General features: G+C 51.4%; 1 pseudogene across 1 annotated transcript; it reads right to left on the bottom strand.

Annotated features, from left to right (window-relative positions):
• Positions 1 to 14,516: 14,516 nt before the first annotated feature.
• LOC144812600 (protein NDRG3 pseudogene) lies at positions 14,517 to 17,815 on the bottom strand (annotated as a pseudogene). Its single transcript, XR_013606911.1, has one exon. The product of XR_013606911.1 is annotated as a protein NDRG3 pseudogene (transcript).
• Positions 17,816 to 19,362: the final 1,547 nt, after the last annotated feature.

The raw sequence follows: 19,362 nt of genomic DNA, 5'->3' as shown, positions 1-19,362 counted from the left end.
TCCCAGGTTTTTGGATATCGCCCGAGACATGGCTCGGGTTTCGGGACAACTTCCCTCATCAGTAGAGAAAATAGTCGGGGGTGGAAAACAAGGCCGCCAAGCAACCGTCAAAGGCCTCGATGCCCGAACCGGCACGCAGGTGCGTCGTCCAGGAGCCCGTCGGCTCAAAGCTCAAGGGAGCCAATTTGTAGACACAATCGCAATGGACCGCACACCGCTAGCCCCTCCTCCGGATCGCCCCTAGGGACTCTGGTACATGGAGTTCTTGAGTAGTTCACCCTAGTGGGTGCAAGTAGGTACTTGTTGAACTGATGATCTCTAGACCCGATACATGTCCCGGGTTTTTGGATATCGCTCGAGACATGGCTCGGGTTTCGGGACAACTTCCCTCATCAGTAGAGAAAATAGTCGGGGGTGGAAAAAAAGGCCGCCAAGCAACCGTCAAAGGCCTCGATGCCCGAACCGGCACGCAGGTGCGCCGTTCAGGAGCCCGTCGGCTCAAAGCTCAAGGGGGCCAATTTGTAGACACAATCGCAATGGACCGCACACCGCTAGCCCCTCCTCCGGATCGCCCCTAGGGACTCTGGTACATGGAGTTCTTGAGTGGTTCACCCCAGTGGGTGCAAGTAGGTACTTGTTGAACTGATGATCTCTAGACCCGATACATGTCCCGGGTTTTTGGATATCGCCCGAGACATGGCTCGGGTTTCGGGACAACTTCCCTCATCAGTAGAGAAAATAGTCGGGGGTGGAAAACAAGGCCGCCAAGCAACCGTCAAAGGCCTCGATGCCCGAACCGGCACGCAGGTGCGTCGTCCAGGAGCCCGTCGGCTCAAAGCTCAAGGGAGCCAATTTGTAGACACTATCGCAATGGACCGCACACCGCTAGCCCCTCCTCCGGATCGCCCCTAGGGACTCTGGTACATGGAGTTCTTGAGTGGTTCACCCCAGTGGGTGCAAGTAGGTACTTGTTGAACTGATGATCTCTAGACCCGATACATGTCCCGGGTTTTTGGATAACGCCCGAGACATGGCTCGGGTTTCGGGACAACTTCCCTCATCAGTAGAGAAAATAGTCGGGGTGGAAAACAAGGCCACCAAGCAACCGTCAAAGGCCTCGATGCCCGAACCGGCACGCAGGTGCGTCGTCCAGGAGCCCGTCGGCTCAAAGCTTAAGGGAGCCAATTTGTAGACACAATCGCAATGGACCGCACACCGCTAGCCCCTCCTCCGGATCGCCCCTAGGGACTCTGGTACATGGAGTTCTTGAGTGGTTCACCCTAGTGGGTGCAAGTAGGTACTTGTTGAACTGATGATCTCTAGACCCGATACATGTCCCCTGTTTTTGGATATCGCCCGAGATATGGCTCGGGTTTCGGGACAACTTCCCTCATCAGTAGAGAAAATAGTCTGGGGTAGAAAACAAGGCCGCCAAGCAACCGTCAAAGGCCTCGATGCCCGAACCGGCACGCAGGTGCGTCGTCCAGGAGCCCGTCGGCTCAAAGCTCAAGGGAGCCAATTTGTAGTCACAATCGCAATGGACCGCACACCGCTAGCCCCTCCTCCGGATCGCCCCTAGGGACTCTGGTACATGGAGTTCTTGAGTGGTTCACCCTAGTGGGTGCAAGTAGGTACTTGTTGAACTGATGATCTCTAGACCCGATACATGTCCCGGGTTTTTGGATATCGCCCGAGACATGGCTCGGGTTTCGGGACAACTTCCCTGATCAGTAGAGAAAATAGTCGGGGGTGGAAAACAAGGCCGCCAAGCAACCGTCAAAGGCCTCGATGCCCGAACCGGCACGCTGGTGCGTCGTCCATGAGCCCGTCGGCTCAAAGCTCAAGGGAGCCAATTTGTAGACACAATCGCAATGGACCGCACACCGCTAGCCCCTCCTCCGGATCGCCCCTAGGGACTCTGGTACATGGAGTTCTTGAGTGGTTCACCCCAGTGGGTGCAAGTAGGTACTTGTTGAACTGATGATCTCTAGACCCGATACATGTCCCGGGTTTTTGGATAACGCCCGAGACATGGCTCGGGTTTCGGGACAACTTCCCTCATCAGTAGAGAAAATAGTCGGGGTGGAAAACAAGGCCACCAAGCAACCGTCAAAGGCCTCGATGCCCGAACCGGCACGCAGGTGCGTCGTCCAGGAGCCCGTCGGCTCAAAGCTTAAGGGAGCCAATTTGTAGACACAATCGCAATGGACCGCACACCGCTAGCCCCTCCTCCGGATCGCCCCTAGGGACTCTGGTACATGGAGTTCTTGAGTGGTTCACCCTAGTGGGTGCAAGTAGGTACTTGTTGAACTGATGATCTCTAGACCCGATACATGTCCCGGGTTTTTGGATATCGCCCGAGACATGGCTCGGGTTTCGGGACAACTTCCCTCATCAGTAGAGAAAATAGTCGGGGGTAGAAAACAAGGCCGCCAAGCAACCGTCAAAGGCCTCGATGCCCGAACCGGCACGCAGGTGCGTCGTCCAGGAGCCCGTCGGCTCAAAGCTCAAGGGAGCCAATTTGTAGTCACAATCGCAATGGACCGCACACCGCTAGCCCCTCCTCCGGAGCGCCCCTAGGGACTCTGGTACATGGAGTTCTTGAGTGGTTCACCCCAGTGGGTGCAAGTAGGTACTTGTTGAACTGATGATCTCTAGACCCGATACATGTCCCGGGTTTTTGGATAACGCCCGAGACATGGCTCGGGTTTCGGGACAACTTCCCTCATCAGTAGAGAAAATAGTCGGGGTGGAAAACAAGGCCACCAAGCAACCGTCAAAGGCCTCGATGCCCGAACCGGCACGCAGGTGCGTCGTCCAGGAGCCCGTCGGCTCAAAGCTCAAGGGAGCCAATTTGTAGACACAATCGCAATGGACCGTCACCGCTAGCCCCTCCTCCGGATCGCCCCTAGGGACTCTGGTACATGGAGTTCTTGAGTGGTTCACCCCAGTGGGTGAAAGTAGGTACTTGTTGAACTGATGATCTCTAGACCCGATACATGTCCCAGGTTTTTGGATATCGCCCGAGACATGGCTCGGGTTTCGGGACAACTTCCCTCATCAGTAGAGAAAATAGTCGGGGGTGGAAAACAAGGCCGCCAAGCAACCGTCAAAGGCCTCGATGCCCGAACCGGCACGCAGGTGCGTCGTCCAGGAGCCCGTCGGCTCAAAGCTCAAGGGAGCCAATTTGTAGACACAATCGCAATGGACCGCACACCGCTAGCCCCTCCTCCGGATCGCCCCTAGGGACTCTGGTACATGGAGTTCTTGAGTAGTTCACCCTAGTGGGTGCAAGTAGGTACTTGTTGAACTGATGATCTCTAGACCCGATACATGTCCCGGGTTTTTGGATATCGCTCGAGACATGGCTCGGGTTTCGGGACAACTTCCCTCATCAGTAGAGAAAATAGTCGGGGGTGGAAAAAAAGGCCGCCAAGCAACCGTCAAAGGCCTCGATGCCCGAACCGGCACGCAGGTGCGCCGTTCAGGAGCCCGTCGGCTCAAAGCTCAAGGGGGCCAATTTGTAGACACAATCGCAATGGACCGCACACCGCTAGCCCCTCCTCCGGATCGCCCCTAGGGACTCTGGTACATGGAGTTCTTGAGTGGTTCACCCCAGTGGGTGCAAGTAGGTACTTGTTGAACTGATGATCTCTAGACCCGATACATGTCCCGGGTTTTTGGATATCGCCCGAGACATGGCTCGGGTTTCGGGACAACTTCCCTCATCAGTAGAGAAAATAGTCGGGGGTGGAAAACAAGGCCGCCAAGCAACCGTCAAAGGCCTCGATGCCCGAACCGGCACGCAGGTGCGTCGTCCAGGAGCCCGTCGGCTCAAAGCTCAAGGGAGCCAATTTGTAGACACTATCGCAATGGACCGCACACCGCTAGCCCCTCCTCCGGATCGCCCCTAGGGACTCTGGTACATGGAGTTCTTGAGTGGTTCACCCCAGTGGGTGCAAGTAGGTACTTGTTGAACTGATGATCTCTAGACCCGATACATGTCCCGGGTTTTTGGATAACGCCCGAGACATGGCTCGGGTTTCGGGACAACTTCCCTCATCAGTAGAGAAAATAGTCGGGGTGGAAAACAAGGCCACCAAGCAACCGTCAAAGGCCTCGATGCCCGAACCGGCACGCAGGTGCGTCGTCCAGGAGCCCGTCGGCTCAAAGCTTAAGGGAGCCAATTTGTAGACACAATCGCAATGGACCGCACACCGCTAGCCCCTCCTCCGGATCGCCCCTAGGGACTCTGGTACATGGAGTTCTTGAGTGGTTCACCCTAGTGGGTGCAAGTAGGTACTTGTTGAACTGATGATCTCTAGACCCGATACATGTCCCCTGTTTTTGGATATCGCCCGAGATATGGCTCGGGTTTCGGGACAACTTCCCTCATCAGTAGAGAAAATAGTCTGGGGTAGAAAACAAGGCCGCCAAGCAACCGTCAAAGGCCTCGATGCCCGAACCGGCACGCAGGTGCGTCGTCCAGGAGCCCGTCGGCTCAAAGCTCAAGGGAGCCAATTTGTAGTCACAATCGCAATGGACCGCACACCGCTAGCCCCTCCTCCGGATCGCCCCTAGGGACTCTGGTACATGGAGTTCTTGAGTGGTTCACCCTAGTGGGTGCAAGTAGGTACTTGTTGAACTGATGATCTCTAGACCCGATACATGTCCCGGGTTTTTGGATATCGCCCGAGACATGGCTCGGGTTTCGGGACAACTTCCCTGATCAGTAGAGAAAATAGTCGGGGGTGGAAAACAAGGCCGCCAAGCAACCGTCAAAGGCCTCGATGCCCGAACCGGCACGCTGGTGCGTCGTCCATGAGCCCGTCGGCTCAAAGCTCAAGGGAGCCAATTTGTAGACACAATCGCAATGGACCGCACACCGCTAGCCCCTCCTCCGGATCGCCCCTAGGGACTCTGGTACATGGAGTTCTTGAGTGGTTCACCCCAGTGGGTGCAAGTAGGTACTTGTTGAACTGATGATCTCTAGACCCGATACATGTCCCGGGTTTTTGGATAACGCCCGAGACATGGCTCGGGTTTCGGGACAACTTCCCTCATCAGTAGAGAAAATAGTCGGGGTGGAAAACAAGGCCACCAAGCAACCGTCAAAGGCCTCGATGCCCGAACCGGCACGCAGGTGCGTCGTCCAGGAGCCCGTCGGCTCAAAGCTTAAGGGAGCCAATTTGTAGACACAATCGCAATGGACCGCACACCGCTAGCCCCTCCTCCGGATCGCCCCTAGGGACTCTGGTACATGGAGTTCTTGAGTGGTTCACCCTAGTGGGTGCAAGTAGGTACTTGTTGAACTGATGATCTCTAGACCCGATACATGTCCCGGGTTTTTGGATATCGCCCGAGACATGGCTCGGGTTTCGGGACAACTTCCCTCATCAGTAGAGAAAATAGTCGGGGGTAGAAAACAAGGCCGCCAAGCAACCGTCAAAGGCCTCGATGCCCGAACCGGCACGCAGGTGCGTCGTCCAGGAGCCCGTCGGCTCAAAGCTCAAGGGAGCCAATTTGTAGTCACAATCGCAATGGACCGCACACCGCTAGCCCCTCCTCCGGAGCGCCCCTAGGGACTCTGGTACATGGAGTTCTTGAGTGGTTCACCCCAGTGGGTGCAAGTAGGTACTTGTTGAACTGATGATCTCTAGACCCGATACATGTCCCGGGTTTTTGGATAACGCCCGAGACATGGCTCGGGTTTCGGGACAACTTCCCTCATCAGTAGAGAAAATAGTCGGGGTGGAAAACAAGGCCACCAAGCAACCGTCAAAGGCCTCGATGCCCGAACCGGCACGCAGGTGCGTCGTCCAGGAGCCCGTCGGCTCAAAGCTTAAGGGAGCCAATTTGTAGACACAATCACAATGGACCGCACACCGCTAGCCCCTCCTCCGGATCGCCCCTAGGGACTCTGGTACATGGAGTTCTTGAGTGGTTCACCCTAGTGGGTGCAAGTAGGTACTTGTTGAACTGATGATCTCTAGACCCGATACATGTCCCGGGTTTTTGGATATCGCCCGAGACATGGCTCGGGTTTCGGGACAACTTCCCTCATCAGTAGAGAAAATAGTCGGGGGTAGAAAACAAGGCCGCCAAGCAACCGTCAAAGGCCTCGATGCCCGAACCGGCACGCAGGTGCGTCGTCCAGGAGCCCGTCGGCTCAAAGCTCAAGGGAGCCAATTTGTAGTCACAATCGCAATGGACCGCACACCGCTAGCCCCTCCTCCGGAGCGCCCCTAGGGACTCTGGTACATGGAGTTCTTGAGTGGTTCACCCCAGTGGGTGCAAGTAGGTACTTGTTGAACCGATGATCTCTAGACCCGATACATGTCACGGGTTTTTGGATATCGCTCGAGACATGGCTCGGGTTTCGGGACAACTTCCCTCATCAGTAGAGAAAATAGTCGGGGGTGGAAAACAAGGCCGCCAAGCAACCGTCAAAGGCCTCGATGCCCGAACCGGCACGCAGGTGCGCCGTTCAGGAGCCCGTCGGCTCAAAGCTCAAGGGGGCCAATTTGTAGACACAATCGCAATGGACCGCACACCGCTAGCCCCTCCTCCGGAGCGCCCCTAGGGACTCTGGTACATGGAGTTCTTGAGTGGTTCACCCCAGTGGGTGCAAGTAGGTACTTGTTGAACTGATGATCTCTAGACCCGATACATGTCCCGGGTTTTTGGATATCGCCCGAGACATGGCTCGGGTTTCGGGACAACTTCCCTCATCAGTAGAGAAAATAGTCGGGGGTGGAAAACAAGGCCGCCAAGCAACCGTCAAAGGGCTCGATGCCCGAACCGGCACGCAGGTGCGTCGTCCAGGAGCCCGTCGGCTCAAAGCTCAAGGGAGCCAATTTGTAGACACAATCGCAATGGACCGTCACCGCTAGCCCCTCCTCCGGATCGTCCCTAGGGACTCTGGTACATGGAGTTCTTGAGTGGTTCACCCCAGTGGGTGCAAGTAGGTACTTGTTGAACTGATGATCTCTAGACCCGATACATGTCCCGGGTTTTTGGATATCGCCCGAGACATGGCTCGGGTTTCGGGACAACTTCCCTCATCAGTAGAGAAAATAGTCGGGGTGGAAAACAAGGCCGCCAAGCAACCGTCAAAGGCCTCGATGCCCGAACCGGCACGCAGGTGCGTCGTCTAGGAGCCCGTCGGCTCAAAGCTCAAGGGAGCCAATTTGTAGACACAATCGCAATGGACCGCACACCGCTAGCCCCTCCTCCGGATCGCCCCTAGGGACTCTGGTACATGGAGTTATTGAGTGGTTCACCCCAGTGGGTGCAAGTAGGTACTTGTTGAACTGATGATCTCTAGACCCGATACATGTCCCGGGTTTTTGGATATCGGCCGAGACATGGCTCGGGTTTCGGGACAACTTCCCTCATCAGTAGAGAAAATAGTCGGGGTGGAAAACAAGGCCGCCAAGCAACCGTCAAAGGCCTCGATGCCCGAACCGGCACGCATGTGCGTCGTCCAGGAGCCCGTCGGCTCAAAGCTCAAGGGAGCCAATTTGTAGACACAATTGCAATGGACCGCACACCGCTAGCCCCTCCTCCGGATCGCCCCTAGGGACTCTGGTACATGGAGTTCTTGAGTGGTTCACCCCAGTGGGTGCAAGTAGGTACTTGTTGAACTGATGATCTCTAGACCCAATACATGTCCCGGGTTTTTGGATATCGCCCGAGACATGGCTCGGGTTTCGGGACAACTTCCCTCATCAGTAGAGAAAATAGTCGGGGGTGGAAAACAAGGCCGCCAAGCAACCGTCAAAGGCCTCGATGCCCGAACCGGCACGCAGGTGCGTCGTCCAGGAGCCCGTCGGCTCAAAGCTCAAGGGAGCCAATTTGTAGACACAATCGCAATGGACCGCACACCGCTAGCCCCTCCTCCGGATCGCCCCTAGGGACTCTGGTACATGGAGTTCTTGAGTGGTTCACCCCAGTGGGTGCAAGTAGGTACTTGTTGAACTGATGATCTCTAGACCCGATACATGTCCCGGGTTTTTGGATATCGCCCGAAACATGGCTCGGGTTTCGGGACAACTTCCCTCATCAGTAGAGAAAATAGTAGGGGTGGAAAACAAGGCCGCCAAGCAACCGTCAAAGGCCTCGATGCCCCAACCGGCACGCAGGTGCGTCGTCTAGGAGCCCGTCGGCTCAAAGCTCAAGGGAGCCAATTTGTAGACACAATCGCAATGGACCGCACACCGCTAGCCCCTCCTCCGGATCGCCCCTAGGGACTCTGGTACATGGAGTTCTTGAGTGGTTCACCCCAGTGGGTGCAAGTAGGTACTTGTTGAACTGATGATCTCTAGACCCGATACATGTCCCGGGTTTTTGGATATCGGCCGAGACATGGCTCGGGTTTCGGGACAGCTTCCCTCATCAGTAGAGAAAATAGTCGGGGTGGAAAACAAGGCCGCCAAGCAACCGTCAAAGGCCTCGATGCCCGAACCGGCACGCAGGTGCGTCGTCCAGGAGCCCGTCGGCTCAAAGCTCAAGGGAGCCAATTTGTAGACACAATTGCAATGGACCGCACACCGCTAGCCCCTCCTCTGGATCGCCCCTAGGGACTCTGGTACATGGAGTTCTTGAGTGGTTCACCCCAGTGGGTGCAAGTAGGTACTTGTTGAACTGATGATCTCTAGACCCGATACATGTCCCGGGTTTTTGGATATCGCCCGAGACATGGCTCGGGTTTCGGGACAACTTCCCTCATCAGTAGAGAAAATAGTCGGGGGTGGAAAACAAGGCCGCCAAGCAACCGTCAAAGGCCTCGATGCCCGAACCGGCACGCAGGTGCGTCGTCCAGGAGCCCGTCGGCTCAAAGCTCAAGGGAGCCAATTTGTAGACACAATCACAATGGACCGCACACGGCTAGCCCCTCCTCCGGATCGCCCCTAGGGACTCTGGTACATGGAGTTCTTGAGTGGTTCACCCCAGTGGGTGCAAGTAGGTACTTGTTGAACTGATGATCTCTAGACCCGATACATGTCCCGGGTTTTTGGATATCGCCCGAGACATGGCTCGGGTTTCGGGACAACTTCCCTCATCAGTAGAGAAAATAGTCGGGGTGGAAAACAAGGCCGCCAAGCAACCGTCAAAGGCCTCGATGCCCGAACCGGCACGCAGGTGCGTCGTCCAGGAGCCCGTCGGCTCAGAGCTCAAGGGAGCCAATTTGTAGACACAATCGCAATGGACCGCACACCGCTAGCCCCTCCTCCGGATCGCCCCTAGGGACTCTGGTACATGGAGTTCTTGAGTGGTTCACCCCAGTGGGTGCAAGTAGGTACTTGTTGAACTGATGATCTCTAGACCCGATACATGTCCCGGGTTTTTGGATATCGCCCGAGACATGGCTCGGGTTTCGGGACAACTTCCCTCATCAGTAGAGAAAATAGTCGGGGTGGAAAACAAGGCCGCCAAGCAACCGTCAAAGGCCTCGATGCCCGAACCGGCACGCAGGTGCGTCGTCCAGGAGCCCGTCGGCTCAGAGCTCAAGGGAGCCAATTTGTAGACACAATCGCAATGGACCGCACACCGCTAGCCCCTCCTCCGGATCGCCCCTAGGGACTCTGGTACATGGAGTTCTTGAGTGGTTCACCCCAGTGGGTGCAAGTAGGTACTTGTTGAACTGATGATCTCTAGACCCGATACATGTCCCGGGTTTTTGGATATCGCCCGAGACATGGCTCGGGTTTCGGGACAACTTCCCTCATCAGTAGAGAAAATAGTCGGGGGTGGAAAACAAGGCCGCCAAGCAACCGTCAAAGGCCTCGATGCCCGAACCGGCACGCAGGTGCGTCGTCCAGGAACCCATCGGCTCAAAGCTCAAGGGAGCCAATTTGTAGACACAATCGCAATGGACCGCACACCGCTAGCCTACATAGGTGAACCACTTACGAACTTTCAGTAATTCTTCGAACTTCAGGCACTGCACATACTAGAGTGCTTAGGGGCGACCCGGAGGAGGGGCTAGCGGTGTGCGGTCCATTGCTGTTTTTTCTACGTAAGGGCTCCCTTGAGCCTCCCAAGCTGACGAGCTTCTGGACGACGCACCTGCGTGCTGGGCACCGAGGCCCGTGACGGTTACGAGGCGGCCTTCTCTTCCACCCCTATTAACTTTCTCTACTGATGAGGGAAGATATCCCGAAACCCAGGCCATGTCCCGGGTTTAGAGATCGGGGGAATAACAAGTATCTACTTGCACCTACATAGGTGAACCACTTACGAACTTTCAGTAATTCTTCGAACTTCAGGCACTGCACATACTAGAGTGCTTAGGGGCGACCCGGAGGAGGGGCTAGCGGTGTGCGATCCATTGCTGTTTTTTCTACATAAGGGCTCCCTTGAGCCTCCCAAGCTGACGAGCTTCTGGACGACGCACCTGCGTGCTGGGCACCGAGGCCCATGACGGTTACGAGGCGGCCTTCTCTTCCATCCCTATTAACTTTCTCTACTGATGAGGGAAGATATCCCGAAACCCAGGCCATGTCCCGGGTCTAGAGATCGGGGGAATAACAAGTATCTACTTGCACCTACATAGGTGAACCACTTACGAACTTTCAGTAATTCTTCGAACTTCAGGCACTACACATACTAGAGTGCTTAGGGGCGACCCGGAGGAGGGGCTAGCGGTGTGCGGTCGATTGCTGTTTTTTCTACATAAGGGCTCCCTTGAGCCTCCCACGCTGACGAGCATCTGGACGACGCACCTGCGTGCTGGGCACCGAGGCCCGTGACGGTTACGAGGCGGCCTTCTCTTCCACCCCTATTAACTTTCTCTACTGATGAGGGAAGACATCCCGAAACCCAGGCCATGTCCCGGGTCTAGAGATCGGGGGAATGACAAGTATCTACTTGCACCTACATAGGTGAACCACTTACGAACTTTCAGTAATTCTTCGAACTTCAGGCACTGCACATACTAGAGTGCTTAGGGGCGACCCGGAGGAGGGGCTAGCGGTGTGCGGTCCATTGCTGTTTTTTCTACATAAGGGCTCCCTTGAGCCTCCCAAGCTGACGAGCTTCTAGACAACGCACCTGCGTGCTGGGCACCGAGGCCCGTGACGGTTACGAGGCGGCCTTCTCTTCCACCCCTATTAACTTTCTCTACTGATGAGGGAAGATATCCCGAAACCCAGGCCATGTCCCGGGTCTAGAGATCGGGGGAATAACAAGTATCTACTTGCACCTACATAGGTGAACCACTTACGAACTTTCAGTAATTCTTCGAACTTCAGGCACTGTACATACTAGAGTGCTTAAGGGCGACCCGGAGGAGGGGCTAGCGGTGTGCAGTCCATTGCTGTTTTTTCTACATAAGGGCTCCCTTGAGCCTCCCAAGCTGACGAGCTTCTGGACGACACACCTGCGTGCTGGGCACCGAGGCCCGTGACGGTTACGAGGCGGCCTTCTCTTCCACCCCTATTAACTTTCTCTACTGATGAGGGAAGATATCCCGAAACCCAGGCCATGTCCCGGGTCTAGAGATCGGGGGAATAACAAGGTTCTACTTGCACCTACATAGTTGAACCACTTACGAACTTTCAGTAATTCTTCGAACTTCAGGCACTGCACATACTAGAGTGCTTAGGGGCGACCCGGAGGAGGGGCTAGCGGTGTGCGGTCCATTGCTGTTTTTTCTACATAAGGGCTCCCTTGAGCCTTCCAAGCTGATGAGCTTCTGGACGACGCACCTGCTGCTGGGCACCGAGGCCCGTGACGGTTACGAGGCGGCCTTCTCTTCCACCCCTATTAACTTTCTCCACTGATGAGGGAAGATATCCCGAAACCCAGGCCATGTCCCGGGTCTAGAGATCGGGGGAATAATAAGTATCTACTTGCACCTACATAGGTGAACCACTTACGAACTTTCAGTAATTCTTCGAACTTCAGGCACTGCACATACTAGAGTGCTTAGGGGCGACCCGGAGGAGGGACTAGCGGTGTGCGGTCCATCGCTGTTTTTTCTACATAAGGGCTCCCTTGAGCCTCCCAAGCTGACAAGCTTCTGGACGACGCACCTGCGTGCTGGGCACCGAGGCCCGTGACGGTTACGAGGCGGCCTTCTCTTCCACCCCTATTAACTTTCTCTACTGATGAGGAAAGATATCCCGAAACCCAGGCCATGTCCCGGTTCTAGAGATCGGGGGAATAACAAGTATCTACTTGCACCTACATAGGTAAACCACTTACGAACTTTCAGTAATTCTTCGAACTTCAGGCACTGCACATACTAGAGTGCTTAGGGGCGACCCGGAGGAGGGGCTAGCGGTGTGCGGTCCATTGCTGTTTTTTCTACATAAGGGCTCCCTTGAGCCTCCCAAGCTGACGAGCTTCTGGACGACGCACCTGCGTGCTGGGCACCGAGGCCCGTGATGGTTACGAGGCGGCCTTCTCTTCCACCTCTATTAACTTTCTCTACTGATGAGGGTAGATATCCCGAAACCCAGGCCATGTCCTGGGTCTAGAGATCGGGGGAATAACAAGTATCTACTTGCACCTACATAGGTGAACCACTTACGAACTTTCAGTAATTCTTCGAACTTCAGGCACTGCACATACTAGAGTGCTTAGGGGCGACCCGGAGGAGGGGCTAGCGGTGTGCGGTCCATTGCTGTTTTTTCTACATAAGGGCTCCCTTGAGCCTCTCAAGCTGACGAGCTTCTGGACGACGCACCTGCGTGCTGGGCACCGAGGCCCGTGACGGTTACGAGGCGGCCTTCTCTTCCACCCCTATTAACTTTCTCTACTGATGAGGGAAGATATCCCGAAACCCAGGCCATGTCCCGGGTCTAGAGATCGGGGGAATAGCAAGTATCTACTTGCACCTACATAGGTGAACCACTTACGAACTTTCAGTAATTCTTCGAACTTCAGGCACTGCACATACTAGAGTGCTTAGGGGCGACCCGGAGGAGGGGCTAGCGGTGTGCGGTCCATTGCTGTTTTTTCTACATAAGGGCTCCCTTGAGCCTCCCAAGCTGACGAGCTTCTGGACGACGCACCTGCGTGCTGGGCACCGAGGCCCGTGACGGTTACGAGGCGGCCTTCTCTTCCACCCCTATTAACTTTCTCTACTGATGAGGGAAGATATCCCGAAACCCAGGCCATGTCCCGGGTCTAGAGATCGGGGGAATAACAAGTATCTACTTGCACCTACATAGGTGAACCACTTACGAACTTTCAGTAATTCTTCGAACTTCAGGCACTGCACATACTAGAGTGCTTAGGGGCGACCCGGAGGAGGGGCTAGCGGTGTGCGGTCCATTGCTGTTTTTTCTACATAAGGGCTCCCTTGAGCCTCCCAAGCTGACGAGCTTCTGGACGACGCACCTGCTTGCTGGGCACCGAGGCCGGTGACGGTTACGAGGCGGTCTTCTCTTCCACCCCTATTAACTTTCTCTACTGATGAGGGAAGATTTCCCGAAACCCAGGCCATGTCCCGGGTCTAGAGATCGGGGGAATATCAAGTATCTACTTGCACCTATATAGGTGAACCACTTACGAACTTTCAGTAATTCTTCGAACTTCAGGCACTGTACATACTAGAGTGCTTAGGGGCGACCCGGAGGAGGGGCTAGCGGTGTGCGGTCCATTGCTGTTTTTTCTACATAAGGGCTCCCTTGAGCCTCCCAAGCTGACGAGCTTCTGGACGACACACCTGCGTGCTGGGCACCGAGGCCCGTGACGGTTACGAGGCGGCCTTCTCTTCCACCCCTATTAACTTTCTCTACTGATGAGGGAAGATATCCCGAAACCCAGGCCATGTCCCGGGTCTAGAGATCGGGGGAATAACAAGTATCTACTTGCACCTACATAGGTGAACCACTTACGAACTTTCAGTAATTCTTCGAACTTCAGGCACTGCACGTACTAGAGTGCTTAGGGGCGACCCGGAGGAGGGGCTAGCGGTGTGCGATCCATTGCTGTTTTTTCTACATAAGGGCTCCCTTGAGCCTCCCAAGCTGACGAGCTTCTGGACGACGCACCTGCGTGCTGGGCACCGAGGCCCGTGACGGTTACGAGGCGGCCTTCTCTTCCATCCCTATTAACTTTCTCTACTGATGAGGGAAGATATCCCGAAACCCAGGCCATGTCCCGGGTCTAGAGATCGGGGGAATAACAAGTATCTACTTGCACCTACATAGGTGAACCACTTACGAACTTTCAGCAATTCTACGAACTTCAGGCACTGCACATACTAGAGTGCTTAGGGGCGACCCGGAGGAGGGGCTAGCAGTGTGCGGTCCATTGCTGTTTTTTCTAACAATAGATAGAAGATGGCAGCTTAGGCAACTGATCGACCAAATGAAAACTACGGGAGTGCAAGCATACTTGCAAGAGCCAGCTCGACTGAAAGTAGTTCGGGGGGGGCCAATCTTATATATTCCTCTCCAAGATAGAAGCAAAAAAGGCGCTTTGTGAGTGGCAGAAAGAGGGGGCGGTCTGAGATGGCAGAAAATGCACACTATTCTCTCCCTGTTATGTAAGGATTTATCTTTTTTTTTTTTTTTGAAATTTCAATAATGTTTAATATTATTAAGTAGTGTAGATACAAAGTCACATTGAACCAACAGTGCTGGCTAATTAGAGACCTAAACGTTGAAAATTCATAATACTGTAACTGAAAAGGTTCATGCAAAGAAATCGAAGATAGCATTTGCTCCAACCGGCCCACATTTTACTGGTTAGCTATATATATACTTCTTAGCTAAAAGCACATAAAATCCCATCATGGTATTGCAATATCTGGGTAACACTCCCTATAGTCCCAGCACTTCACAATGGCCAATATATTTCCTCATCTAGGGAGGACTATTCTAAATGGCGAGCTACAGTCCAGGAAGACACCCAGGCATCAAGTTTTTATTTTCAAAAAGAATTTGAAGTTACAAACTTTACCATGGTGTCTGACAAAGTAATCCAGTTGTTTAACTACATTGATCATTCAAACTCTATTACAATCAAATGACTCGTTTATCTAGTCTGGTCTCCACCTGTTTACACAGATGCCAATCCATCACACCGACTATCGGAGAAATGTTTCCAATTAATAACCATGAAAGGAAAAATCTTCACTATTTCCAGGATTTTTAGCAACAGATTTATTTACGGTATATTGCACTATCTGACAGGATGATGGCTAATATATAGCATTGAAGGAGCAAAGTACAGGACCAGAAGAGAAAAATGTGCCATTATAAGAAGTTGTTCTTTTCTTTTATACTTAACAGGTCACCTAAGCAGAAGCTAATAGGGATACAACTGCTAACATAACCGATACACAAAATAATTTAATTGGGCTATCCAGGCTAACTGCCTAACACTGGCGGGAGATCACAAGCAACTGAGCAACCAGCAAAGCTTTCAGCTCAGAACTCTGATCATCATCTTTCATGACAAATTTGTACACCAGTTTTACTCTCTTCTCCTTATCAGACTGATTTTTCCACTCTGTTGGCTCGATCAATCATACTATGCAAGATTGATCAAAACCTAAGAAGAGAAAAATGATGGACCAATTTGTTAATGCCTGGAGATATAATGGCGCTAAATAGTAGTTAGCCAAAGATTGTGTATTTAAACAGATCACACAAGTTTGCTTAAAAATAATGACCTACAAACAATACCATGTTCGAAAAGCAGAGTTCAGATATTACCAGACACAAGGACAGTTATAATTCTTAGAAATGTATTTAGACTGACATCAAAAATATCCACTTCTACACTCACATGACAACGACTAGAAAAGCTGCATCTTGAAGAGCAGAGACCAACTGTTAGTTCACAAACCTTTATTTATTAAATATTTGATCTTTCAGGTATTACTTTAGTTGCACTTTGCTTGGAAAGCGAGGGGTCATATCAAACGTAATGATTTAGGATCAGTCTAAAGCTAGGAAAACTTCCCGTAGGGCGCAGTGCAAAAGTACAGTGCAAGAAAACCTCGTTACTGGACGTAAAGCAGAAAATAAAAGGACTACTGAAGAGCCACGAACATGGAAAAAGATCTGCAAAACATCCGTTTTTAGGACAGTACATGGCGGTGACTGTTTTTTAAAATGACTGAAAGCACATCAAACAGAGGTTCAATATCTCAGGATCTCCAGAAGACACCAGCAACATTACAGTTTCACTACCAGGAGTGTTTAAACCTTTAAGAGCGAGAGGAGAATGGTCCTGACCACTATGACCTCAGTGAATGTAGCTCAAAATGTAAAGCGTTTCAATCATTCGAACGTTTTCTTATATTAGCAAAAGGAGAGTATTCGAAACACAAAAGCTGCACAAAAATGTTTTTCCTACAAAGCAATCCTAAGTAAAGCACACAAAACCACAATTCAACAAACTGCAGGCAGAAAGGAACAAAATAAATAGCTACAAGTTATTGGTCTTGTACGAAACACGGAAAAAATTGACAAATAGATCAGAGTATTTTGGAATGAAATACAGAAAAAAATCTGACTAAACAGTTTGTAATTCTACAGTTCTAAGGGGAAAAAAAACCAAAACGCCCATGCAAGTTTAGAAATTAATCCATAAACCGAGTTGAGGTGGGTGAAGTGCTTGCGTCGGGTGTGTTGCTGCCAGACAGTGTTCTTTAACACGACACCTCCATAGTTTGGGGTGCCTCCCGCACTTCCATATCTCCAGAAGCCCCATCCACATGGGTGTTGGTTTGAGATCGGCTGCGGGGGCCTTCCGAAGACCCGACACTAGATGAAGAATGCGTGCGGGATCGAATCAACCTGGTCATGCTAGCCGCTGGCATGTAGCCCATTCCTTGTACAAAGTACTTGAACGCTTCTGCAAGCTTTCCAGGCTGTACCGCCTGTGGTAAACCTCCACAATCGGCCATCTTCAGGAGTGTTGTTTTTGTTGGGTTAAGCCTCGAATTACATTCAACTACAGCTTCAACTGCAGGGGAACTATCACCAACCACTAATAAAGCAGGACACTGGAGTGTTTTCGTTATGTTATCGTCAATACCAAATGCCGGCCTCGCAATTTCCAGATCACTACGACTGTTATACGAAGTGAGGAAATGTTGAAGGTTGTCTTGGTTGATATCTTGTGCAATGTGTAGTTTGTAGGTTTGGATCAGGTCCAGATTAGCCTGCAGTTCTTCATAACCGAAAAGGTGGGCCAGCACAATATCGACTATGTTCGTTGTCCAGCCAGATAGCTTGCCAGCTGCCCAGTCAATCCACCCTTTTCCACAAGGATCAATGTTAAGTAGCATAAGACCTTCAACCAGTTCAGGATGGTTCAGTGCGAACTGAGTTAAGATGTAGGCCCCGGCTCCAACACCAATTCCAATAATGCTTTTCAAGTTTAACTGAGTTAAAACAGCAGGCAACATTTCAGCAAGTTCGTCCATTGTAGGGTACTGGTACCCTGTTGGAAATGGGGGTGCTCCTTCCTGCTGACCAGGAGCATCAATGTGGCACACAGCGAAGTGCTGGGTAATCTCTTGCATGTCTTCAAAGTTAAAGAAGGTGTTGAAGCAAGATTTGTGGTTGAGGCCGATGTCATGGTATGTGAGAATGACAGGTCTGCTTCCCTTTGGTGTTCCACGCATGGTGATATGCAGAACTCCATGTGCAGTTTCAATGTTGTGTTCCTGAGCATCAAAGTCTTGGAAGCTTTGTGCCGAAATCTTATCTGTGAGAAGAGGCTTAATCTCAGTTAACTGAACATCATGCAGTTCCTCCATGTTGAAGTGCAGAGTTTCCTCAGTTCAGGAATTTAATTAACCGAACGTGGCTTTCAACCTTAAATCCGATTGTATGTAATTGATCCTCTATGTAAGGATTTATCTGTGGTTAATGTCAGAAAAATACTTCTTTAATGCTTTCCTTCATTCTATGTTTCGTTCTATAATCTGTAAATAATATTGAGGGTAGAAGCCTTTGGAGTCTCTGTGGTTGGGACTCTCAGGGGTCTGCCAAACCAGCGGCAGCTTTAAGAAAGAGGACGATTCCTCATTTTAGATGCTGGGGGGAGGGAGGACCGGTCTCCAGCGGAGTTTGGGGGAGAGGGAGGGAAGGGTTGGGGGTTTAAACAACAAAAAGGTTAACGATTGGGTGAAAAGTAATGATAAATGTGCAGTTGGAAATTATATCCAGATAGCTAAGATGGATACTGAAAGGATTCATGTATTTTATTTAATATGGAGGGGGTTAAATGTTTAGCGTGGAATGTGGCGGGGTTGAATAACAGGATTAAGAGGCAATTAGTGGCAGAAGAGCTAAAAATGTATAACCCACATGTGGTTATGCTAACAGAGATGCACCTTTCTTATAAGGATCGGGTATTTCTAAAACAACTAGGCTTCGAAGTGATAGTATGCTCTCCTCAAAGTGCCTCTATTCGTGGGGTCGCAATATTAAAGAATAAACGGTTTAGGGCAATAGTTTGTAAGACAATATCGGATAAAGAAGGTAGTTGGGCTGTTTCGCAGATTATGTTTAAAGAGAAGAAGTATGTGTTCTGTGTAGTGTATGGCCCTAATAACGATGATCCTACAGTTGTGGATAATATAAATATGGAGCTGTTGAACTGGGAAACAGAGCGGGTGGTGATGGGTTATTTTAACTTTATTATGGATTATGGGATTGATATTACAAGATGAGGGGCCTTTCATAGGATGCAAAGGACACATAGGGCAATCTGGGAACTAGGCTGGCTACAGGTCATTAGAGATGCTTGGAGAACATTGCACCCAAATATACCGGGGTATACATATTTCTCTGCCCCACATAAACCATACTCTAGAATTGATATGGCTTGGGTATCTGAACACATTTTATGGTCATTAGAAATGGATATATGCCCGAAAGTAGCATCCAATCATAACCCTATTCTTATTACTTTCAGGATCCCCGAAGGGAATAGGCCACTTAATCATTTACTTTCCCTAGATATCTTTTACTGGATGTGGAATATGTGGCCAGGACTCGGAAACACATTGAACGTTTTTTAAGAAGAATATAGGGTCAGCTTCTCCCATTGTGGTTTGGGATACATTCAAAGCAGTCATTAGGGGGCATACTCAACAGTATATTTGGTGTCAAAATACATCAAATAGACAGGCAGTTAAAGAGACAACTTCAGCAATACGTATTGCAGAAGATCTACATGCTGAGGCAGTCGTGAAGGGGAATGGCAACTCGGAACAGTTGGGGTTTGAGGTAATCGATCTTACACTGAGTTTGAAGAAAACACTCAAACAGAAGAGCATGGTTAAATATAATAAATACCGTCAGACACAATATGAGTATGGGGAGAAAATTTTGAAAATTCTTGCCTATAAAGTAGCTGATAACAGAGCCAAGGCTCATA

This window comes from Lissotriton helveticus, chromosome 1_1, assembly GCF_964261635.1.
Source record: "Lissotriton helveticus chromosome 1_1, aLisHel1.1, whole genome shotgun sequence".
NCBI lineage: Eukaryota > Metazoa > Chordata > Amphibia > Caudata > Salamandridae > Lissotriton > Lissotriton helveticus.
The sequence above is the reverse complement of the archived record's forward strand: the minus strand, read 5'-3'. Positions and strand labels throughout refer to the sequence as shown.